The following is a 19,318-nucleotide window of genomic DNA, read 5'->3' on the forward strand; positions in this document are numbered from 1 at the left end:
TTCCTCACGCTGCTTTATTATGAGACACCTTTAGCCTTCATTTTAAAACACTCAAAATCAAACACACTGCTGGCCCCAGGGCTCCTGCAAACATATGGAGTTGAGATCCCCATGGACACAGGAGAAACATTTTAAATGTAGATTAATACTTTAATATGAGCCCAGCTCCAGCACAGTAATCTTTTGTGCCACGTAGCAGATCCCACGGGAAGCTGTGATTGGTTTGGTGGGATCACCCAGTCATCTCTGTACACAGAGTCTGCACGACTGTGCCCTGCACTGCCTGACGGTTAAAACAGGATGGAGCTGAGCCAAACTTTGTTTCTCAGCCTCTGCCCTAGATTCTTCTGGGTGCCTCCCTGGCCAGGCCCATGGAAGAGGGGATAAAGGCAAAGTCCAAGTTCAGAGCTGACAGTCATGTGCCGCAGTGTCCTGGGATGTTCACATACCCTAGTGAGGCTTGTTTGATCTGGTTTTTAAAGTTTCTCCCCAGAAAAACCAATATGATCCTCGAATTTTCTCTCTTTCTGCAACAGCAGAAGTTGCTGTCTGGATGGAAAGGCCTCATTCCTTTTTTAAAAAAAGTTTTATTTTTATTTTAAGTTCCAGGGTACATGTGCAGGATGTGCAGGTTTGTTACCTAGGAAAAAATGTGCCATGGTGGTTTGCTGCACCTAGCAACTCATCACCTAGGTATTAAGCCTGCATTAGCTATTTTTCATAATGCTCCCTCTCCTCCCACTCCAGCCTCCAAGAGGCCCCAGTGTGTGTTTTTCCCCTCCCTGTGTCCATGTGTTCACATTGTTCAGCTCCCACTTAGAAGTGAGAACATGCGATGTTTGGTTTTCTGTTCCTGCATTAGTTTGCTGAGGATAACGTCTTCCAGCTCCATCCATGCCCCTGCAAAGGACATGACGCTGTTCCTTCTTATGGCTGCATAGTATTCCATGGAGCATATGTACCACATTTTCTTTATCCAGACTATCATCGATGGGCATTTGGGTTCTTTGTCTTTGCTGTTGTGAATGGTGCTGCAATAAACATACAGGCGCATGTTTATTTGTAATAGAACGATTTGCATTTTGAGGGGTATATACCCAGTAATGGGATTGCTGGGTCAAATGGTATTTCTGATTCTAGATCTTTGAGGAATTGCCACACTGTCTTCCACATGGTTGAACTAATTTACATTCCTACCAACAGTGTAAAAACGTTCCTATCTGTCAGAGTTCTAATATCCAGAATCTACAAGGAACTCAAACAAATTTACAAGAAAAAAAAAAAAACCATTAAAAAGCGGGCAACAGACATGAATGGACACTTCCCAAAAGAAGCCATTCATGCAGCCAAGAAACATATGAAAAAAGCTCAACATCACTGATCATTAGAGAAATGCAAATCAAAACTACTATAAGATACCATTTCATGTCAGTCAAAATGGCGATTATGAAAAACTCGTTCCTTATTTTTGACCACACTGCCTCTTCCAGGAATGCTCCACCCAAATCGGGCATTCAGATGGTGATTCCTGTCTCTCCTCTGAGTATCAGCTTTCAGATCTCCTTAGAGAGGCTACCTCCATCTCTCTAGCTAAAGTCAACTCAGTGCAGTCCCTCTATCGTACACCAGGTTCGTCCTTCCAGGACTTGTCATTGTTAGAATGCTGTGGTGTACACAGGTTTGTTTGTTTGTGGAGCTCCTGCTCCTGCTTCACCCGTTCCCACTAGAATGTAAGCCTCTTGAAAGCAGGGACCTCTTCGCTCTTGAATGTTGCTGTATCTTCAGGACCTCAACATGTTTTGTTCCTGCCCAATAATCACATTCCCATTTCTCAACCACCGTGTTAAGGGCTGAAGCGTGCCCATCCCCTCCCAAATTCATATCTTGAAGTCCCAACCTCCAGTACCTCATCATATAGCTGTATCTGGAGATAAGGTCTTTAAGGAGGTAATTCAATTAAAATGAGGTCATTAGGATGGGTCCTAATCCGATATGACAAGTATCCTTAAAAGAAGAGGGAATTTGGACATAGACAAGTACAGAGGGAAGACAGTTTGATGACATAGAAAAAAACATGGCCATCTATAAACCAAGAGAGAGATCTGAAATAGATCCTTCTCTCACAGTCCTTGGGAGGAACTCACTCTGCTAACAGCTTGACCTTGGACTTCTAGCCTCTACGAACCATGAGAAAATCCATTTCTGTGGTTTGAACCACCCAATCTGTGGGACTTTGTTACAGCAGCTCTAGCAAACTCATATACAATCACCACAAAGTGGACCAGGAACTTGCAAGAAAATACTCAATGGAATGTCCATTACCTTATCCATGAACACGCTAGCAAGAAATAAGATGCCACTCTCAATCTGCATAATTTGAGGTGAGTTTAATAAAAGGACTACCTGGAAAGATGTGGGCAGGGTATGGGGCAACATAGGGAGGGTGCAGCACTGTGGGGCGAGCAACAGTGGGGAACCAGTACCACCCTGGGCTGCCAGGGAGAGGGAAGAGGACAGTTAGCAGGAAGCCAAAGAGAGAGAACATTTTGTGGAGAGAGAGTTGCCTGGATAAAAGCTGTGATCTTTGGAGATTAGCCAGCTTGCAGTGATGCTGCAGGGAGGGGGGCAGGGAAATAAATACCCACATCTGACTCTCTTCCCTCCCACGCCAGGCAAGGCTCACAAATGGCAGAACTCACTGACGTGGTCCACATGGTCCAGTCTTCTTCGGCAGGAGCAGGGTGAAAAGGGGTGGAGAGTGGGTCTGGAGGGCTATGTGGAAGATTTCAGCATAACACCTTCTTTCCCCCAACTATTGTCAAAGCGCGTCTCTTCCACTTGCTAACTCCTAAAGAGAAATGAAGCAAATGTGCTTTCATCTTCACCTCCCGCAGGCTAGGAATGCCATTTCTAAACAATGCTGTCAGTATTGAATTCCACTGCAGATGGCCAAATGAGTCTATTTATTGAGTTTTACCAAAGTTTTATTGATACCATGTTGGAGAAGGATAGCACAATCTCAGTCCTGCCTCACCCGGGCTAGAGAGATTGCCTTCCCTAATTATTCTCAGGCAAGAATAATCTACAAGTTTGATGTAAATAAGATGCGTCAGAAGCTCCATTTATCAATGCCCAGGAAGACTCAGAAATAGAAAGAGTGGGTGGCTAACATTTGCTGAACACCTATTAAGTGTCAGACAGTTAACTAGCTTAATCCTGGCAAGAAATATGAAGTCAGCCCAGGCTTAATGGTGTGGGGTTGTAGCCCCAGCTACTTGTGAAGCTGAGGTGGAAGGATTCCTTGAGCCCAGAAGTTTGAGACCAGCCTGGGCAACATTGCCAGACCCCTGCCTCAAAAAAATAATTATGAAGTGATATTATTATGCCAGCTTCACAGATGAGGACTCAGGCACAGCCAGCAAGTTAGCAGAGCTGGGACTGGTGCTCCGGGGCACCCCACTCTGGTGTCTTCCTCCTTCCCCATCCCAGATGCCTTTCAAGGAAATGAAATGGCTGAAAAAAAAAAAAAAACGCTAACAAATAAGGTTAATAATAATAATAATAATAATGCCAGATACATATTGAGTATTTACCATCTGCCTAGGTACTCCGATTTACATAAGTTATCCCGTTAAAGCCTCAAAACCACCCTAAAGAGGTTTATGCTATTTTATCTCCATTTTAAAGATGAGGACCTTGAGTCTTAGAGGAATTCAAAGACTTGTCCCAGGTAAGGCCTAGGCTCTCAATTCAAACCCCAGATAACCTGGCTTTAGAGCCCAACTTCTTCATAATAATTGGAACTACAAAGAATAGAATTACAATATACAAGAATATAGGACATGGGTGAAGAAGGGAGAACCAATGTGAGCAGAAAACCCAACAAGCACAGGGTATGCTTGCTGCTTTGCACTGAGTCAGCAAAGGGAGGTGAGAATATGGCAAAAAGTGCTCAGGAAACCTTCCAGAAAGAACCTGCTCTCTTGGTTTGGGAAGAATACAGGAGACTAACGGGTTTCTCAACCCCAGCACTACTGATATTTTGGGCTAATTTATTTTCTTTTATTTTTTTTTCTTCTTTTTTTTTTTTCTTTGATGGAGTCTTGCTCTGTTGCCCAGTCTGGTGTGCAATGGCACGATCTCAGCTCACTGCAACCTCCGCCTCCCAGGTTCAAGTAATTCTCCTGCCTCAGTCTCCTGAGTAGCTGGGATTACAGGCATGTGACACCACACCCAGCTCATTTTTGTATTTGGAGTAGAGATGGGGTTTCACCATGTTGGCCAGGCTGGTCTCGAACTCCTGACCTTAGGTGATCTGGCTGCCTCAGCTTCCCAAAGTGCTGAAATTACAGGTCAGGTTAATTACAGGTCGGGATAATAAAATAATTATTGGGGGGATAATTTTTATTGGATAATTTTTATGGGGGGATAATTTTTATTGGGCAGGGGTGGGGTGGTCCTGCACACTGCAGGGTGTTGAGGAGCATCCCTGGCCTCTCCTTTCTTAGATATCAGTAGCATCTCACCTGCCCGTTTGTGACAATCAAAGACGTCTCTAGGCTCTTTTTTGGTTGAGAACCACCACTGTAGCTCACGATGAGGGCAAAGGGTAGGAGGGAAGCTCAAGGTAGAAGCTCTTCATCTTGCAGAGCCAGAAGTAAAACCTCCAGATGGAAGGGCTGACCTCCAGAAAGAAGGCAGAACCCAGGACCAGGAAAGCCACCAAGAAGATTTCGTCGTTTGATGAAAGGACCATGGACTTCAGCACTGGACGGGCAAGACTCAAATCTAAATATGTCACTTATTGCTCTGCAGTGGGGTGGGGGGTGGCAAATTGCTTCACCTCGCAGAGTTCCGGTTTCCCAGGCTTACAAAAGGACATAAAAATATCTACCACACAGGGTTGTTGTGGGCATCAGCTGATGTATCAGTGTTCTCGCAGATGATTGGTTGTCATTTCTCCTCCTCCCTCGTTTCTAAGACCAGCAAAGCCAAGTTCTGCAGTGGGGCTGTGTGACTGCTCTCCATCTTCCTGCATACATTTCACTCAGATGAAGTCCTTTCTCGCCCTCTAAACAGCTGGCCGAGGATGAGTCACCACCACAGGAGAGCCATATCCTAGAGAATGAAAGGGTAGGGGCATTGCAGGCAGAAAAAACCATCTTTTAGAAGGGCACGGAGATATAACAAAGTATGGAATATGTGGGAATGGTAAGTTGTCTGGAGCTCTAAAGCATGCAGAATGTCTTAATCCCAAAAACTGAGGCTGAAAGATACATGGTAATCAGAGTTTGAAAGTTCTCACTGTTGTCTGGAGAACTCCTACTCATTTTCCAAGATCCATCACAAAGAAGGAAAAATAGAGGTAGTTATAGGTGGATGCAAAGCATTCAGAGTAGGGTGATCCCAGGAGCTGGGGCCAACAGGGTGTTTGGGGGACCAGCTTTTGAAAGGTCAAGCCTTTGCTGGGTTTCCCTGGACATTCCTATCCCATTGTCATCCCTAGCAAACGTCATCTTCTTTGTGATAGCTAGTCCAGCTCCCCCAGTTAATCTACTTAATCTGTGCTCTGTTGTACTATAAAAGGTTGTTCCCATGACTGACTCCTCTGCAAGGCAGTATGCCCCATGGTGGAAGCGGGGGGCATATATATTAGTCATCTGTGTATTCTACTCACCTAGAACAGAGCCTAGATGATAGGTATTGCCAGTGACCTACCCAATATCCATCCTTCCCGTCTTTCTTTCCAATAGAATCCCAGGTGGGCAACACGCTTATTTAAAGATATTTGTGTCCCAGACTCCCTTGAAGTTCAGATGCCATAGGACCCAGTTTGGGCCAGTGAGATGCAAGTTGGACTCTATAGGGTGCGCTTCTAGCAAAGCTGTTGTTTTCCTGATAAAAGGTCAACCCCAGAGGGCTCTTTACCTTTGGCCCTCATTTCCAACCCATCTTCCCACCTAGAACCTTAGACTCCACATATAGAGGTGGAACGGTCATCTTGAGACCACAAGGATGCAAGACACACTGGGGATAGCTGGGCAGGTGTCTGGAGGAATCCTGAGTCCTCAGGATCTCCTTGAGCAGCTGCAGCACTCTAGGTCTTCCTTCATCTGGATGGTTGTTAGATGCAAAAAACAATTCCCAGTTTGGTTAATGCACTGGATGGGTTTCTGCTTTGTGTAGCTAAATGCTACAACTTGGCACATAACAAATGCTTAGGGAATTTTGATGACCCAGTTGAATGGCGAGCTCTCCCTCTGTGCAGCTTAGGCCACTCAGCCTCCAGTGGCCCAATAAAGAGCCATAGGGGATCTGCAACTTTGATGGACTCCTTCTTGGGTTAAAAATTTTCAGGTATTCTCTCTTTTTTTCCCCCCTAAGACAGAGTTCCACTCTTGTTGCCCAGGCTGGAGTGCAATGATGCGGTCTTGGCTCACTGCAACCTCCACCTCCTGGGTTCAAGTGATTCTCCTGCCTCAGCCTCTCAAGTAGCTGGGACTACAGGCACGTGCCGCCACACCTGGCTAATATTTGTATTTTTGGTGGAGATGGGGTTTCATCATGTTGGCCAGGGTGGTCTTGAACTGCTGACCTCAGGTGATCTGCCCACCTCAGCCTCCCAAAGTGCTGGGATTACAAGCATGAGCCACTGCGTCCAGTATCTCTCTATCCTCAATATAGCAAGGACTCCAAGGCTTTCTCCTTCTGGAAACCCTTCTTTCTTAGAAGAGGCTAATTTTGGAGACCATTTCTAACTAGTTGATATACATTTTGGGGAAATCTGTGAAACTGTGGCGTGGGTAGAAGCATTGACTTTGGAATTGGTTGGACCATTTGCCTTTTCTTTCTTTCAACAAATACATATTGATGGGCTGGAGGTGTGTGGGCAAAAACAGTCCTCCTTAAGGAACTTACAGTCTAGTGGAAGAGCAGAGCTGCACTGATGAGTGGCTGATTATAAAGGGAGATAAGTAACACATACAGAATGCCAGAGTGTACAAAAGGACTCTTCTGGTGTTCAGGGAAGGCTTCCTGGAGGAGGTGGCACTTAGACTGACATCAGCAAGTGACCTGGATTCAAATCTCCATCTGTCACTTACTAGTTGATATACTCCAGGCAATCATTTAACCTCTCTAGGCTTCTATTTCCACAATTGAAACGTCGAATTTCCCATATTTCCCTCTTGTATTTGTGAAGCTTAAATGAGACAATGTTCATGGTGCCTGGCCCACAGGAAGCACTTCTTAGACTGTCGGTCACTCTTACGTTTTTTGTTTCAGACCAAGTTCCTAGCTTCTCCGGCCTGGGGTTGGTGTCCTCAACACCAGCGCTCAGGGTGGCTCAGACATTGTTGATCTCTGCCAGTTCAAACCTGTGTAGATGGGCTCAGAAGATCATATGCTGGGGAGGATGAGAACAAAGGCTTCGGGCAACAGTAAAAGCTCATCAAGTCCCCAGAGCCGACCCCAGGAAAGTCTCCATCTCCTCTGCCTTGCCCCTTCCTTGGGGTCCCTCAATTACCCCAAGACTTCACTGGAGTCAACCTAGTCAAAGGGATGGCTAGGGTAGGGAGACAGTGGGGATCACCCCTGGGATATCCCAGGGAGATCCAAAGATACTGGGCTCTGAGGGGACTGCATAGAGCAAAATGAGCTCCTTGAACTCAGGCTGTCTCTTCCCCAGTTCTCTCACCAGGGGGGCTGCAGGGCAGACCCACACTTGAGGGAAATCCACTTCCCTTCTTTGACCCCCAATTCCCTCATCTGTAAAATAGGTAATTGGACTAAATTAGTGGTTCTTAAACCTTGCTGCACATTAGAATCATCTGGGGGAAGTTAACCCCCCCCCAAATACCCAGCTGCTACCCCCAAACCAACTAAATGGCAACCTCTGGGGTGCAACCTGAGCATCAGTACTGTGACTCCCTAGATGGTTCCATGTGCAGCCAGTGTTGAGAACTGGTGGCTCTGAACGTCTTTCCAGCTGTGAGAATAGATCTGCTTCCTAGCTGTGTGAACTCAGAGAAATGACTTTGAAACTCCATCCCGCCACTCCCTCATCAGCAAAGGAAGAGTAAAAATGATACATCCCTCATCGAGGTATCATGAGGATTAAAAGGATGGATTTCTATAGAGTGCTGATAAGAGAGACTGGGCACCATGGAAGGGCTCCAGCAGGGCAGTCGGAGGTTGCTGTTGCTGCCCTTGTTATAGCCCTTATTGTGATCATGGAGAAGAAGGAGGAAAGAGAAGAAATGGAGGTTGGGGGAGAAAGAAGAAGAAACTCTGTGTTAGGCCCTGAACTCTGTTCCTCTCCCCACCGTGGCCATGACCTTCGCCTCAGTTACAGCAGTAGAAGTAGGACAAATTCTACTCTCACATACTGAAGAACCCAGGGGCAGGTGTGCACTAGCTTTTGGGAGTGCCCCATTAGTAGGAGAGTGAGTAAACCCACTCTACTTAGTGGGGCCTTAGTGTTACACTGCCCAGCATCTTTGGGGAGCTACTGGAAGGAGTCTTAGACATTACCTAGTTCTAACTTCTTCTCATTTAAGCAATGAAGACTGAGTCACAGAGAGGTTAAGTAATTCACTCAAGGACACACAGACTTGCACCAAGCCAGGTCTGAAGTCTAGGTTTTTAAACAAAACAAAACAAAACAAAAAATAAACAAAAAAAAACCCTTCAGTCTCAAAGTCATTAAAAAAAAATAATAACACTCTGCAGCCTCCTCTCAAAGGACAAAATCCGTCAGCATTAATCAGTCTTTTTTACTTTGGCAGGGATGCCTTATCTCTTCCTTCTAAGCAGACACAGTGCCTGCAGCCGAAAGAGCAATTGTGATAATTAATAATAATATTTTGCACTTGGAATTTTCCCCTGGCAGCAGCTGCTCTAAAAGCATCTCTTCATTCAGCCACACATATCAGCCAAACGACCAGTCCACAGGAGCTCCTGGAGCTTCTGCTGCTGGCTCCACAGCCCTGCCTGGGGTCCTGGGAGGAACCCAGCCACATGGGAAATGCTTCCAGCACTCAAAGAGCTTGTTTGGGGGGCCGTGCAAAAGTAAACCAGACTAGAGGATATCACTGAGAAAGGCACCTGGCCTCTGCAACATCACTTTCCTCGGCACAGTAATAAAAGCCAGATATTATAGGAGCTTCCGTTTGATTTATCATCCCATTTCCTTCCTCTGGAACCATGCCTGAAGTTCATTGGCCAAGGGTAACTAACATCCATTCGGGAATAATGCCCGAAGGCATCTACTCCAGAAGGAGGGTTAAATGAGTTAAAACATGTACAGCACTTAGAACAAGGCCATGCATGTGGTGAGCACCCCATAAATGCTAGCCTTTGTTGTTGTTAACCGCATGCCTTGGTGTCTGCATCAGCAAGGATCCCACTCAGAAACAGATGGAGTGCCCAAAAGGTTTACTGGTAAGATAGCATAATAAAGAGACTATTTTTGAGGTGTGGGCAGGGTTAATGGAAGACATAAGGGATAGTGAATAGCTTTCTGATAATAGCAGAAAACTGTCGCCATTAAAGGACAAGACCTTAAGGCACAAGGGGAAGGACTAGTTTCTGGTGAGAGCTGGAGCCACAGAAGAAGGAACTCCACAGGGGCTGTGGCCACTGCAAGACCCACCGTAGCCAGGCAGGTAGGAGTGGGAAGGATAAAGGCCCCAATCTCTCTTTCTTCCTTCCTTCCGATCTCCTCTTGGTACCTCCTACTGGAAGCCAAAGCCAAGCACAGATGATAGATAGGGTTTGCAGTGGCCGGCCTCTGGGGACCCAGAGTAAATCAGAGAACAGCAGATGATGAATCTAGCACGGGGCAGCAAAGGTAGGGAGGGGCAAACAGTGCTTAACCAAAGTTAAGCACAACCAATAATTCAACATGGTGGCGATGCTTTGGTGTGACGATGCTTTCATGCCATTGGCCCTGGAATGTTGTAGTTGCATTCTTACATGTCCTCCACACTCAGTTCTTTCTTCTTTTTTTTTTTTTTTTTTTTTTTGAGATGGAGTCTGGCTCTGTCGCCCAGGCTGGAGTGCAGTGGCGCAATCTCCACTCACTGCAAGCTCTGCCTCCCAGGTTCACGCCATTCTCCTGCCTCAGCCTCCCGAGTAGCTGGGACTACAGGCACCCGCCACCGCGCCCAGCTAATTTTTGTATTTTTAGTAGAGATGGGGTTTCACTGTGTTAGTCAGGATGGTCTCGATCTCCTGACCTCGTGATCCGCCCGTCTCGGCCTCCCAAAGTGCTGTGATTACAGGCGTGAGCCACCGCGCCCGGCCAGTTCTTTCTTAAACATTTAAAATTTTTCTGGAGAATGTAGTATACCTGTTCCTTGTTCTAGAATTCTGGCTGTGGCCTTGGGCCAAACATTTTAAAGCTTTGTAAAAGTCGACCCTAGGAAATAGGCATGAAACTGTGGGAAAAGGTTCACCCACATCTAAGCAGCCAAGGAGAGCGCCCTGATAGCAAGGCAGGTTCACACCCTCACTACCTGGATGGAACTCCTCTCACAACTCTCATCTCTCCTCTCCAGGAAGGGAGCCTCTGTGTTGGGCATACTTCCCACTTGCTCAGCAACATAGAGGTTTCTTTCCCTTGGGCTCTGGAGTTGGACAACCTATGTGTTCTCAGCTGTCCGCACTCAGAGGCTCTGTGCATTTTGGTGAGTCACCCAGCCTCATCTGAAAATGGGGATAATAATTGTCCTAACCTCACAGGGGCATTGTGAAAACTCCATGAGACCATGTGCGTAAAGCACTCAGCATAATGTCTGGCACATAAGCAGGTGCTCCATAAATGTTGGCTCTCATTACACCTCACTGACGGTTCCTTGAGGTCAGAGTTCATGACTTTTCAACTCTGGACCTCAGTATGAAGGACAGTGCTTGACACATATCTAGTAATAATTGTTGTACAACATAGGACAATCATTCCTATTTTCCCAGTGAGGAATCTGAGGCTCATGGAAGTTGTTTGCGTTGCTCAAGGTCACAGAGTTATTAGAACCAGAGCTACGATTTAAACCCATGTGGGTCTGATTCCAAAGCTGCATCGTCTATATGGCTGTTTCTCAAATTCTAGCAGGCATCAGAGTCACCTGGGGGGCTTGGTAAAACATCATCCATGTTTCTTGTTCAGCAGATCTGGAGTCCCAAGTGTCTGTATTTCTAACAGGTCTCCAGGTGACATGGATGGAGCTGGTCTGGGGACCACACTTTGAGAACTCCTGGTCTATACTCTCAGCCTCCCAGTCAGCGTCCATCTCCTCTGTGAACCCTCCTCAGACTTCTTCAGTCTCCTGCCAAACATCTGCACCATCCACTTCCAGCTCGAGCCCATAATCCTATCTCACCTTCCACACAGGGTCCTAAAGCTTGTCTGAGCTTTCCCACAGGACTGGCAGCTCCTAGTGGTCAAGAGCCCTGCAGAGCATTGCCCTCCACCCCATTAGAGACCACCTGTCATCTTTCCTTCCCTTCTCCACCCTCCCCCTGGGGCAATCTTGCTGTAGCCACTTCCATGCCTATCTGTATTCACACAAACACATACACACATGCAGCTTTTCCCTTTTCTTAAAACAAAAATAACTTTATGCTATATAATTTCTCTATCCCTTTCTTCCTTATTTCCTTCCCTCCTTATTTCTTCCTTTCCTTCCTTCCTTCCTTCCTTCCTTCCTTTCTGTTTTACCCTTCTAGAAGAAAAGTTCTTCCCCATTCTTTTTTTTTGTTTTGAGCTGGAGTCTCACTCTGTTGTCCAGGCTGGAGTGTAGTGGTGCGATCTTGGCTCACTGCAGCCTCTGCCTCCTCGGTTCAAGCAATTCTCCTGCCTCAGCCTCCTGAGTAGCTGAGACTACAGGCCCGCACCACCATGCCTGGCTAATTTTTGTATTTTTTGTATAGACGAGGTTTCACCATGTTGGCCAGGCTGGTCTCGAACTCCTGGTGTCAAGTGATCCGCCCGCCTCAGGCTTCCAAAGTGCTAGGATTACAGGCGTGAACCACCATGCCCAGCCTCTTCCCCACTCTTGACGAGTCCTCCAGGAGCCGAGCTATCACGACTCTGCTGACTGTTTCACCCCCCCCCCACATGCCCTCCCCTCTGAGTGACCTATCTCATTGGTGAGTCTGGGCTAAGGAACTGAGTGGCAGTAGCCCAGTCCCTTCCTCCCCACTGTCTCTTGGGTATGAGCTGCCCACGGGGAGCTAGGTTCTGCTTGGCTCTTCCAGTCCCTGCCACGGCCCAATGCTGCCTACACCCGGGTGGGCGAGTCTGCCTATTCTGAGTACAACATAAGGCAACCCACTTCCCCACAGAGCACCATCTCTCCCAGAGCAGCTTTATCTTTAGTGAAGGTGATGTTTGGGGCTCCATCTGCCTTTCTCTGGTGCTTATTTCTCAGTTGGTTCAGAATGTGGGTGGGGAAAGAGGGTTATTGTTTATCAGCACTTACGATCTATCACATACCTAAAGACCTGGCTCATTTTAAGCCACTGATTCTGTTGGGATGCTTTTGGTGGCACATAACAGACGGTTCAACTAAAAGTAGCTTGGACAATAAGGGGCCCGTTCTCTCACATGGTAAAAATTCTGTGGGCAGATCTCTCCACCCACCTCCTGATCTTGGACTCATTTCCTTCCTCAACTCCTGGCCCAGCTCTGGGTCAACTTTCCCATCACTGTGCCCACTGTAACGGGAGAAAGGGGACAGGAGAAGGCGCACCACCGGGGCCCAACGTCTGCTGTGCTACTTCTATCTGTGGGTCCTTGGCCAAGTGATCAAATGCTCTGACCCTCAATTCCAACCTCTGTGACATGAAAATAACAAGATCTTCCTGCTAAGAGTGCGGTAGAGATGAAATTAAATCATCAAGAGTGCCTAGCACAGTCCTTGACACATAGCAGGACTCAGTATCTGGTAGTTCATGCCCCATTTCCCCTCCTATGACCTTCTCAGTGAAGAAGAAAAACTTAAATTGTCCACTTTAGTGCTTAGAAATGTTTTGATTTATGCCTTAGCTGTGTGTGTGTGTTGCTCTTTGTAAGTGGGAAGCCACCCTCATGTACCTGTGCTTTCAACCAGGTCCCAGGCAGGAGGGAATGAGCTTCTCCCATTAGCCACTCCCTGACCTACTTCCCTTTGAGACAAGAGGTATTCTTGGGGCTAAAAGTGCAGCTCCTAAGACACAAAACAGCTTTTCTCCCTTGAGGTCATCTGCCAATACAAACACAAAAGGCACCCAACAGACACCCCGTATGAGTCCGCTAGGGCTGCTGTAACAAAATACCACAAACTGAGTGGTTTAAACAACAGGCATTTGTTGTCTCACAGTTCTGGAGGCGGAAGTCCAAGATCAGGGTGTTGGCAGGGCCATGCTCCCTCCGTAGGCACCGGGGAAGGATCCGTTCCACGCTGCTCCCCCTGGAACACGTGGTAGCTCCTTAGCACATGGCAGCATCACGCCAATGTGCACATGGCATTCTTCCTGAGCGTGCATCCTGTGTCTCAATTTCTCCTTTTCATAAGGACACCCGCCATATTGGATTAGGGGCCCACCCTACTCCAGCATGACCTCATTTTAACTAAATACATCTGCAGTGATCCTATTTCCAAACAAGGTCATATTCTGCAGTGCCGAGGGTTAGGACTTGGACATAGGAATTTGGGGACACATTCCAACCCATTACATACCCCATGCTTAGTCATAGTATCTCTCAAACACACCCCCTCTTCCCTCTCTCTGTTCTTGCTCATGGGTTCCCTTGACCCGAGATGTCCTTTCCCTTCCATCTCTGTCAACATTCCACCCATCCTTCAAGGCCTACTCAAACACCGCCTCCTCCATGCAGTCTTCCTTCATCCATCTGCTCAGAAACAGTCTCTCCCTTCTTCGTCTTCTCTGACATTCTCTTTGTGCCCTCATTATAGTGCTGTTCTGAAGTCAGCCCCACACTTCGTTCAGTTGTGCGATGGTGTGTCCAGGGGCAGAGCCCAGATCAGCCGCCTTGCAGCTGTGTGGTCTGGGACCTCCTTACTCAAGTGTGGCTCATGGCCAGTAGCGTCCACACCGCCTGATTAGAAATGCAGAATCACAGGCCCCACCACAGCCCCACTGAAGCTGAACAATCTAGAGTTTATCAAGGTCTTCAGGTATTTCATAGGCACACTCCAATGTGAGAGGCACTGGTCTAGCACAAGTTACTTATTTGAGCCTCAGTCTTCTGACCTGTAAAGTGGGGATAGTGATAGTACCTGCCTCAAAGAATTGTTAGAGGAATAATTGAGAAAATGTGTATACAGTACTTAACACAGTGCCTGCAGCAGTGTAAGTAACTACTAAATAATGGCAGTTATTATTAGTATTAATATACATTCTTAAAGAGCAAAGATCAAGATTAAATAAAGGAATGCAAATAAAGCTTTCAGAATAACCTTGCTAAGCCCTCAACAGGGGAGAGCTGTTGTTCATCTTAATGACTGACTCCTGCTTTTCCTACCCACACCACCTCAGGCTGGTGCCTTGCTAAAATGTTTATTGAGAGGAAGGCAGTGGCTGAGTTAACAGGCTCAGATGGAGAGGGAGCCCTGGGCCTCATCAGTGCTAACTGCATTCTCTGGCCAACGCCAAGGCCCTCCTCCCAGGCAGCTGCCCCTTGCCCCAGTTCCACTCCCAGCCAAGAGCCCTGGACACGCATACACAGGAGTTTCCTGTCTTCATTCACCTCCCACAGTGCCCACAGCAGAAAGAGAGAGAGAGAACATGCTGGAACTGTCACTGAGGGTGTAGAGAGGTTGTGGGATGTGATTTTGGAACATGAGACACTGAATTTCTGCCGGGAAGGGAAGGGACCGGCATGTCAGGGCCACCCACTCTGTGCTGGGATCCTCTTGGACCTTTGCAAGTTCCTTGTCTCATTTTCTCCTCACTACAAAGTCCCTAAGAAGCCATTATTTGTCTTCTCATTTTGTAGATGAGGAAACTGAGGCACATAGAGATTGAAGAGCTTATGTGAGCTCACCAGGCTGGTCAGTGACAGAGTTGGGATTCCAATCTATGTCTCTCTGATCCTAAGCCCGCTACCCTGAGACAGATAGGAAGAAAGGGGAAATGGGAAGAACTTCAAAACCCCTACTGCCCAGTTCTGTTCAGAGCAGAATAAAGACTAGCATGGAGAAGAGGGCTGCCACACAGGTGAGGACCACAGAGGAGCCTTCTGGAGCAATCTAGAAGGAGGGTGTGTTTGAGCTGGGAGGAATCTCTTTTTTTTAATTTTTTTTATTTTTTTTGAGATGGAGTCTTGCTTTGTCACATAGGCTGGAGTGCAGTGGTGTAATCTCGGCTCGTTGCAACTTCCACCTCCCAAGTTCAAGCAATTCTCCTGCCTCAGCCTCCCAAATAGCTGGGACTACAGGTATGCACCACTGTGCCCCACTAATTTTTGTATTTTTTAGTAGAGATGGGGTTTCACCATGTTGGCCAGACTGTGTCTCGAACTCCTGACCTCAGGTGATCCGCCCACCTCAGCCTCCCAAAGTGCTAGGGTTACAGTCATGAGCCACCGCATGTGTCTTCAAGCTGGGAGGAATCTTGGTGAGCATCCCATTCAGCCTTCCCGTGGCCACTGCTCCCACAGACAGACAAACGGAGGCCTGGGGGTTTCAGTGGGCCTTGTATTAGCAATGTAAGAAAATGCACATTTACTGAGTCCTGCACTAGGTGCTGTCTCATCCCCTCCTTTGGAGGCTGCATGAGCTCACCAGCCCATGACAATCCCTATCAGCTGCCATTCCAAATCTTTTTGGGAATTGGGTGGGGAACACATGTTTCAAAAACTCTTATCACTCCCATTTTACAGACGAAGAAACGAGACTCAGAGCGGTGAGGTGACTTTCCCAGGGCCTCAGAGCCCGTGAGCAGCAGGGCCAGGATCATAACCCAGCCCTGCCTGATCCTGAAGCCTGAGGTTCCTGCCACTGCCCCGCTTAAGAGAAGGAATCTCAGAGAAAGAACCCAGATGGAGGCTGCCCTCTTCTGCCCCCTGTAACCACTTGTCCTAGGGGGTGGGGAACCACAGTTCCTTTTCCCAAAGCACAGCAGGCACAACTCTACGATATTAGGAGGTGGACAGAAGTCCAGTCTAGAGGTCTCTGCTCGGCGGGAGCCTCTGACACCTACTCACCATTGCCAGAGGTGGAATATTCCAGACGTGTTCAACTCTGACCCCAGGGACCTCTGATTCAGCCAGGCCTTGCTTTCCACTGTTCCTGTCCGCTCTCTCCAGCCACGTTTGTCTCCCCGATTCTCACCTCTGTAAGCGCCCTATTTATAAATGCATTCCTTTGATTGCCACATACTTTTTCCTCCTATACTTTTATTTACTTAATATTTTTTGTTAAAGTAACTAACTCTTATAATCTGACCTCTTCCTGAAAAATAGCCACAAAATTGCAGCCGTAGTATGCTCATCATTCATGCTGAAATCCATAGAAATAAACATGCAACTGTTAGAATAACATTTGTTTATTCTTGTACCAAGTAAAAGTATCTGAAGTTGCACCAGAAATAAGAGTACCAAATTCCAGAAAACTCTGGCCTATAGAAACTGAACTAATCTCCAAAACGACTTTTGCATGGCAGTGTTATCCTTACCCTCAATTTGACAAAAAGGAAATTGAACATCATGATGACTTGCCACCCAAGGTCACATAGCCAGTGAGTCGGGGAACCCAGGTTCCCTGATTACTGGTGCCCCACTCTCCCTACTGATCTGAAAAATACAGTTACCTCTGCTTCTCCCTCACCAGCTCTTCCCTGAGTCTCTGGCAGTGGCTTCTGGGCCACTCTGCCAAGGCTGCCATCCAAAGAGCTATCCAGTAGCCTTCCCTTTGCTTGAAGCTCCTGTTTTCTTGCAACCTTTGGCACTGTCATATTCAGTCTGTGAACCCTCCCCCTGCAGCCTTTGAGGCAACCGGGAAGGGACAATCAAGATTCTGCAAGGGAGGAAGCTATGCAATGCCTCCAAGTTGTCTAAAAGGGGGACATTCTAACTCCCCCTCCCCAAAGGACAGCTTGAAGAGAGGTCTTCCCTGAGTCTAAGCTTCTTCATGCTACGAAGGCCAGCAAAGACATGCGAGATTTCTGCAGCCAAGATCAATGTTACAGATTGTTGATTGCATAGACAGAAATCCACAAAGAAGAAATTCATTGGGAAGATGAGGGAAAGCTTTCAGATTAAAGGAAAACTGAAACAAACACACAAGCCAGATCTCAGAAAGAAGAAGAAACCAAAAATCCAGGTAGCAGGAGCGAAAGGCTGTCTGCCAGGGCCCTGTGGGTGAATTTTGTTCACACAGTCACTATCTCTGTGTGACTCCCTTTATTTAAACTCCAGAGCAATCTCGGGTTCTCAGTCCACCTCTTTGGTGGGCATTGGAAAGGATACCTTGATTGACAGCCCCACCAATCCCGTTCCTGGCAGAGAAGGGAGTGCTCATACCAGGAGCATCAGAGCTGTCTTATAATGAGGAGGGATGGGTACTGACATCCAAGGTAACTGCCACATCACCTTTAGAAGATGCCAAGGGGTCCATTATTTTCACAGTCAAGGCAATTCTAGGTCCTTATCAGAGCTGTGAAATGACGTGGGTTTCAGTGCGGATATTCTCAGATAACCAGCTAGACTAAAGGAGGGTGAGAAGAAGTTCTCCTGAGGATGTCTTGGCCTACAAGTGGTTCTGCCTCCAGATAACTGTCAAGTCCCTTGGTGGTGACCAGAGGTCTAGGGAGAATTTGGCAGGTTCCTACTCACTCATTCTTGAAGGCTCTGTGATGCCTGCTTCCAAAGATGGGCACACAATCTTTCCCATCCCACATGCCCTTTTGCAAATGTGGCTTTGCTACTCCTCCTACCAAGAGATGAAATCTATTCTCCCCACCTTCTTGAACCTGGACCAGCTCTAAGAGTTACTTTGACAAATAAAATATAGTGGATGTGATGCTGTGTGACTTACCCATTTAAGTCTTAAGTGGTCTTTTAGCTTTTGGTTTTGCATTTGGTACCTTGCACTTAGGAAATCTACCTGTTATGGACTGAATTATTACTGCCTTCCCACCCCCTGCCACCCCCCAAAATTCATATGTTGAAGACCTAATTCCCAATGTGACATTATTTGGAGATAGAATGCAGATGGAGGCTGCCCTCTTCTGCCCCCTGTAACCACAGCACAGCTTGTCCCAGGGGGTGGGGGACAAGAGTCAAGGTTAAATGAGGTCATAAGGGTAGGGCCCTAATCCAATAGGACTGGTGTCTTTACAAAGACAGGAAGAGACACCAGGAGTATGTGTTCGCAGTAGAAGGGCCATGTGAGGACAGTGAGAAGGTGGCCATCTGAAAGCTAGAAAGAGAGGCTTCGTCAAAAACAAACTCTGCCAGCACCTGGATCTTGGACTTCCAGTCCTGCGAGTGGTGAGAAAATAAATTTGTGTTTTAAGCCACCCAGATTGTGATATCCTGTTATGGTAGCCCAAGCAAGCTAACACACCTCCAATTTTTAATGGATGGAATCCCTCAAGGATTAATCCTGGCCCCTTTCCTCATCCCACACTTTAGTACTGGTATATCCACCCCAGAACTTAAATGCCACCTATATGTTGGCAACTGTAAAATATAGCTTAAATGTGGCCACTTCTCTCCAGCCCTGTTGCCATCACTTTAATTCAAGCCAACTTTATCTCTTGCCTAGTGTATCAGTCAGCTAATGCTATGATAATGCTGCATAACAAATACCTCCCCCCCACAACACACAAACCCCATTGACCTGCCACAACAAACATGTATTATTCTTGCTGATAGATTTGTGGGTCATTTGGGAAAGTTCTCTGGGCTACAGGTCAGATTCTGATCTTCTCCGTAGGTGTCCTCATTCTCTGTGAACCAGCAGATACCCAAGGCATGTCTTTCTCATGGCAGGTGGCAGATTCGTAAAAGAGTGAGCCAAACTATGCAAATGCTTTTAAAGCCTCTTTTGCATTCCGTCTACTAACATTCTAACATTTAACTAATGTTAAAGCAAGTCACATGGCTAAGCCTAAAGACTAAGGGGCAGAAAAGTATATTCCTCCCATGGAAAGGAAGCCATGACAAGGGGCAGGAAAGGAGGAAGAAACAAAGACAAATAATACCACACTTGGGCTGCTATAATAACCTCCATTACGGGCATCCCTCCCCAAACCACCAGAAGAGCCCTCTTTTAAGAGAAAAATTTGTTTAAAACCTCTTGGTGGCTATCCA

This window comes from Macaca thibetana, chromosome 1 (genome assembly GCF_024542745.1).
Source record: "Macaca thibetana thibetana isolate TM-01 chromosome 1, ASM2454274v1, whole genome shotgun sequence".
Taxonomy (NCBI): Eukaryota; Metazoa; Chordata; class Mammalia; order Primates; family Cercopithecidae; genus Macaca; species Macaca thibetana.